Source organism: Protobothrops mucrosquamatus, unplaced genomic scaffold (genome assembly GCF_001527695.2).
Source record: "Protobothrops mucrosquamatus isolate PMUCROS unplaced genomic scaffold, P.Mucros_1.0 scaffold273, whole genome shotgun sequence".
NCBI classification, from domain to species: Eukaryota; Metazoa; Chordata; class Lepidosauria; order Squamata; family Viperidae; genus Protobothrops; species Protobothrops mucrosquamatus.
In genome coordinates, this window is record NW_015386618.1 from 69,185 (window position 1) to 76,008 (window position 6,824).

Sequence of the window (6,824 nt, forward strand, 5' to 3'; positions counted from 1 at the left end):
AAGAAAGAAAGAAAGAAAGAAAGAAAGAAAGAAAGAAAGAAAGAAAGAAAGAAAGAAAGAAAGAAAGAAAGAAAGAAAGAAAGAAAGATTTGGAGATAGAATATAAGAATCTACAACTACAGAAACAGTCTTCCAATTACATGCTGCACAGAATTTACATAAGCTGCTATAAATCCTGTAAGCAAAATATATATTTTATCTATCGGAATAAATGCCTTTGAAAATACAGTTTATTTTTATTTCTATTTGACATTCTTCATGGAGACGTCTGTATAACAGTAGGGGTTGTAACATGTGCCAGTAAAAGACTGAAGCATGCATCTAAAAATCTTAACCTATCCAAAAGATTGTCAGGGAGATACAGTTTACAAGGCCTTTTAACTTTTGTTTTACTTTGCAAAATACTCAGTCTTTGGCCTTTGTTCTAGAGGCAAACTAAAACTTTATGAAGCCTAATAGAATCTAATTCAATCTTCTATAATTTGATGTTCTCCAGATTTACAAAATATGACATTTTCTAGCTAGCAGGTCAATTTCATGCTAGCTGGGAGTGTAATCATCACTGTAGTCCATGTTACTTAGAAGGATTAAGTATGGACATAATCCATTTAAGCTTGAGTGTCTTGCTCTGTTGCACCTCAAGACTCTGATCGTGCTGACTTTATTACTTCAAATTTCAGTCCTCCTTTCTTCATCTCCTCTCTTTCCATACAGTTTGTTTTTTTGGAACACCTTGCCCAGTGATGAGATGTCAGGATGTGAAAGCTTGCCCACAATTTTGTACACCTTTGATTAATTCTGAAAATCGATTCTTTTTTTAAAAAAAATGGACCATTTCATTTTAATTTTTTGCAACTCAGATTGTAAATGTCTCTGTTTGGGTAAAACTGGACTATCAGCCCTGCCTTTCCCTATTTCTATTATCATCACCATTATCTTTACTATTGAAATACCAACAGGCAGTTATGTTACAACAGCTTCTGTTTAGTATAGCAGAGGTCAGTGTCTTTATCAGACTCACTTTAAGAAGAAAGAAAAGATCAAAATATCGTAGTGCTAGTCTATTCTAGGGCTGTGGCTGTTTTAAGAGATAATCGTCTGCTGCATCAGATATTGGGATGGTCCAGTATATTTTGATAACCAAAGAATAAAGTGCTGCTTTTCTTTATAGCCTACGGCAGTGGTGGCAAACCTATGGCACAGGTGCCAGAGGCGGCACTCGGAGTCCTCTCAGTGGGCACACGTGCTGTTGCCCCAGCCTTGCCTCCACCCGTGACACCCTCCTCACCAGCAGCCCTCCTGGAGAAGGGTTGCCCCCGAGCATGGCCCACGCGGAGCAGTGCAGTCAAGGACATGGCAGCCAGGCAGTGTAGACAAGACTCTGCCCTCATGCTCCATCGTGCACAGTTGATGCTGCGGGGCATGGGCAGAGGCCATGGCTGCCATGGCGCTGCTGGGTGTTCTGCAGCGGGCCCTGGAGGTGGTGAGTGGCCCTGTGGGCAGGCAGGGTGGGGGCGGGGCAGGGGGTGAAGTGGGGTCTCTAAAAGGTTCGCCATCACTGCCCTACGGACTAAACACCACTGGAGTAGCAGAAGAATCTTTCTTCAACACTGCCAATGGGATGGCGCCCTTCAATGCATCTGATGGCAGGGAACTCATTTAAAGGTACACAGCAAGTTGTACGATATACACAATGATTTTTTTTCCAACTCTTGGAAGCTGGGCCAGGAGAATTACCTCCATTTGCCAAATTGCCCTATGATCCATCATTCCAAAGATTCTTTCATTCTGTTTCTGTGCTATATTTCCCTCAGAGGGCAATATATGGCTATCCTGAACTGATTGAAATTGAGAGGTTTCTCAGAGTTGTGGTCCTAATAGAAACCCAGTCAGATGGCCATAATTGGCTACAGTTGCCGGCCTTACTGTAAAAGGTGAAACAGAATCTACTAAGAAAGAATGTAACCATGGAAAAAGTGGGAAGGAGGTGAGCCAGGGAGCTGTGGGCAAACAGACCTATAAATCACTCCATAGCTAATTTTATGGGGTCTGATCACCTGCTGAGGTGATCTTTCATGTGGCACACATGACTGCATACCTGGGGGACCTTGTTGAGAAAAAGCACATTAGTTTTTTGCTGTAAAAATCCAAAAGTTGTCCCATAGTTGAGAGCATGTTTTACCCAGACCTCTAGAACCTGCCAAGCACATTTTATTGGAAGTAGGTTTCACTGTGTTTACTCGAGTTCATTCCCAAATGGATAGTCATAGCGTTACGAGGCTTGTGTTGATTCTATAGTGCCCACATTACTCAGAACAGTGATTTCCTCAAATGTTTTGCTTTGGATAAATGGAGAGCATTTCAATGTTAAGTATGTATTCAGTAAATCAAATCCAAAATTAATTTAAAGGAAGAGCCATGGGGGTGCAGTGGTTAGAACACAATTCTGCAGGCTAACTCACTGCGCACTCCAGGAGTTCAATTCTCACCGGCTCAAGGTTGACTCAGCCTTACATCCTTCCGAGGTCAGTAAAATGAGGACCCAGATTGTTGAGGGGGGCAATATGCTGACTCTGCAAACCGGGCAGAGAGGGCTATAAAGCATTATGAAGCAGTATATAAGTCTAAGTACTATTGCTATTGTTAAATTATTAACTGGCCCAAACCCTTCCAACTGTTTTCAAAGTCATCTTCATTAAAAAAAACTTAAATATATTAAGATAGCATCACTATTTATTTTACATTAAAAAAAGAAGCAAGTTTCATAAGTATTCATAAATATGCTGCTTTATTTTACACACATTTAGAAGCAATACCGGGCCAATACTCTAAAGAATATTTTAAATGTGTATTAAAAGCATAAGCAAGTTAAATCCAAGTATTAACTTCTGTAACTGAGATCTGAGATAAAGGCATGGTATAAAGTACCATATTTATCTCCACATTCAAAACCAGAATATTATTGCTTAAGAAACACTAATTATGGAAAAGGACTCCTTATCTTTCATTTTTCTTCTCTAGCCAAATCAAATTGTTGCAAGGGAGTAGTCTTTGAAATAATAGCTGTATTTCATTGGAATAATGAAGTGTAATTATGACAATAATATTGACAGTATTGACTGCACTGATTTTGACTCTGCTTATTTTGCAATATTAACATTTGAAGAGGCCACATACAGTTCTGAATCTGCATGTAGTGGTTCACATGTAAACTTCTACAATCTATCGCAGAATCTCAACAAAAAGCTAGTGGTATTTAAAAATTAACAAGTTTGTTGCCATCTTATTTTGCTTTTAAAAATCTATTCTCATGTTACTGAACATTAAAGCAATCAACCCATTTTCACGGGAAAAAAAACTTTGATCTATAAGTTCCAGATGCAATACTATATATAGCCATCATTTTAGTCTATTATTGTTGGTTTGTAGAGGTTGCCTGGAAACTATTCTGTGTATATCTACATCTTACTAGAGAAACTCAATAGAGAGTGGAACAAAGTTTATATTTGTGGTCCTTTGGCCTGAAAATGTGCTGATTTCATGCTATTGTATCGGGTCTGTTATGTGAAGTTGTTTTTATTGCTCATCTGGTAACTCTGATTCACATCTGATGCTTTATGTGAAACAACCTGGTGGCCAAGCCCCTTCAGGGAAAGAATTCATGTCAGAAACTCCACTCTTGCAGATTCTGCAACCTGTTTCCTTCCTTTCCTTAGTTTTCTACAGAAGGAAACAAAGCCACCACAACATCAGTCATCCTCAAGATCTGACCAGTCCTTTCCAAAGAGAGCACTTATCCTTCTGCACCAGCTGTGCATTCACAAAATCACCACCACTTTTTTCCTCTTGACACATCTAATTGCTATCTTCATGGAGCCATGAGCATAACTAAACTCTTTGCCGAGTTCTGCTGATCAGCCTGCTGTTTCGGCCATCCTAGCATGATTTTAATATGTGCAAAGGGGGTACTTTCCTTCTATCTCAGATGTCTTTAAAGTACACAGATCCAACCAGAATCTTCAGATTTTTTCCTCTTGCATTGCATCTGTATTATAGGCTTCTTTTGTTCTCGTTTTTGGAGGCCATCCTCTAATTTCCTTGACCAACTGGCTGACCGGCCGTACTCAGCATCTGGTCCTCAATGGAACCGCATCTACATGGAGGGAAGTGTGTAGTGGGGTGCCCCAAGGCTCTGTTCTGGGCCCAGTGCTCTTCAACATCTTCATCAATAATCTAGACGAGGGGATAGATCGGGAACTCATCAAATTTGCAGACGACACCAAGCTGGCAGGAATAGCCAACACTTCAGAAGACAGGTTTAGGATACAGGAGGATCTGAACAGACTTGAACACTGGGCGCTATCCAACAAAATGAAATTCAATGGTGAAAAAAGTAAGGTTCTACATTTAGGCAAGAAAAACCAAATGTACAGATATAGTATAGGGGCTACCTTGCTCAATAGTAGTAACTGTGAGAGGGATCTCGGAGTCCTAGTGGACAATCACTTAAATATGAGCCAGCAGTGTGCTGCAGCTGCCAAAAAAGCCAACATAGTGCTAGGCTGCATTAACAGAGGGATAGAATCAAGATCACGTGAAGTATTAATACCACTTTACAATGCCTAGGTAAGGCCACACTTGGAATACTGCATCCAGTTTTGGTCACCACGATGTAAAAAAGATGTTGAGACTCTAGAAAGAGTACAGAGAAGAGTAACAAAGATAATTAGGGGACTGGAGGCTAAAACATATAAGGAACGGTTGCTGGAATTGGGTATGTCTAGTTTAATGAAGAGAAGGACGAGGGGGGACATGATAGCAGTGTTCCAATATCTCAGGGGCTGCCACAAAGAAGAGGGAGTAAAGCTATTTTCCTAAGCGCCTGAAGGCAGGACAAGAAGCAATGGGTGGAAACTAACCAAAGAGAGAAGCAACCTAGAACTAAGGAGAAACCTCCTGACAGTTAGAACAATTAACCAGTGGAACAACCTGCCTCCAGAAGCGGTGAATGCTCCAACACTGGAAGTTTTTAAGAAGAAACTGAACAGCCATTTGTCCGAAATGGTATAGGGTTTCCTGCCTGAGCAGGACTAGATGACCTCCAAGGTCCCTTCCAACTTTATTATTATTATTATTATTATTATTATTATTATTATTATTATTATTATTATTATTATTATTATTATTATTATTATTATTATTATTATTATATGGTGGATGGCAACCAATGCTGCAATATGTCAGCAATATCGATGAATTATTGTTTAATTTATATTTTGAATAATAAATAAACAGATGCAAAAAAAAGTGCTTAAAAAGCAGACAAAATTCATACATCTTGACCACTTGGTGCTTATGGTTTCCTAGTAAAGTCTGGGGGCCCTAAAGGAAAAAAATATAAATATTTTAATAAATTATGTAAAATCAGCATAATAATAATGGATAGTGGATGTGGCAGTACCTGGAGACAGAAGAGAAGAGAAAGAACTAGAGAAAATAACAAAATATAAAAACCTGCAAATAGAAATAGAATGACTATGACAAAAGAAAAGGTAGTACCAATAGTAATAATACAAAGGCAATTGGGAAATAAACCTCTATTTGGTTATCAATGACAGACACTTTCAGATACAGAACTTTTATTATACACATTAGAAAACTACAACATTACATTACTTTTTGACATAATCACCATTCAAATTAAGGCACTTGTCTTACAAGGTTTGAAATTCCTTAGTAGTAGTCGCTTGGCGCCAAATCTGGGCTATAGGGGGTGATCAAAAAAATCCCAACAGAACTGCTTCAAATGTTCTTGGGTGCATCTAGTGGTGTGTGGGTGAGCATTATCGTGAACCAATACCACACCGGAAGTCAGCTTGCCCCAGGGTTGTTATGGATGGCTCGTCTGAGTTTTCGTAATGTTTCACAGTAGACTTCTGAATTGATGGTCGAACCACGCTCCATGAACTTCACTAGCAGCACTCCTTTGGCATCTTCACATTTGGCAGGATTTTCGATGGCACCACTTCCGTTGTAGTGTTGGTTTATGATAATGCTTGCCCACACACTGCTAAACACACCCAAGAACGTTTGAAGCAGTTCCGTTGGGATTTTTTGATCACCCCCTATAGCCCAGAGAGAGTATTACTAAGGAATTTCAAACCTTTATGACAAATGCCTCAATTTAAATGGCGATTATGTCAAAAAGTAATGTAATGTTGTAGTTTTCTAATATGTATAATAAAAGTTCTGTATCTGCGAGTGTCTGTCATTAATAACCAAATGGAGGTTTATTTCCGAATTGCCCTCATATCTTGGGTGCAATCCCAAAACAACAGAAGCACCACATGAATACCATCAGCATTGACAAATTCACCATTGGTTGATTGCAAAAGGCAGCTTTACTCAGAATAGTTTACATCCTGCAATGATGCTTTTAACACCATCAAACATCAATATCTGCCTATCCCAGGTCCTCAGGAATGATTCAACAGATGGACAAAAATGCCAAATCCAGTTTGAAAATCTGGCTGATTGTGCAACCAACCATAATAATAATCTGTAAGAGGCAGAGGGACAGATGAATTATACTTTAGATAGTATTTCAAAAATCCAATGTGTATTTGCATGTGTGCATGTGTGGGTGCATACACATATGTGTATGATGCTACATTTGTTTGCTCAGGTTTGTCTAATTCAGTGGTGGCGAACCTATGGCACGGGTGCCAGAGATGGCACTGGGAGCCCTCTCTGTGGGCACATGTGCCATTGCCCCAGCCTTGCCTCCCCCTGTGACCCCCTCCTTACCAGCAGCTCCCTGGAGG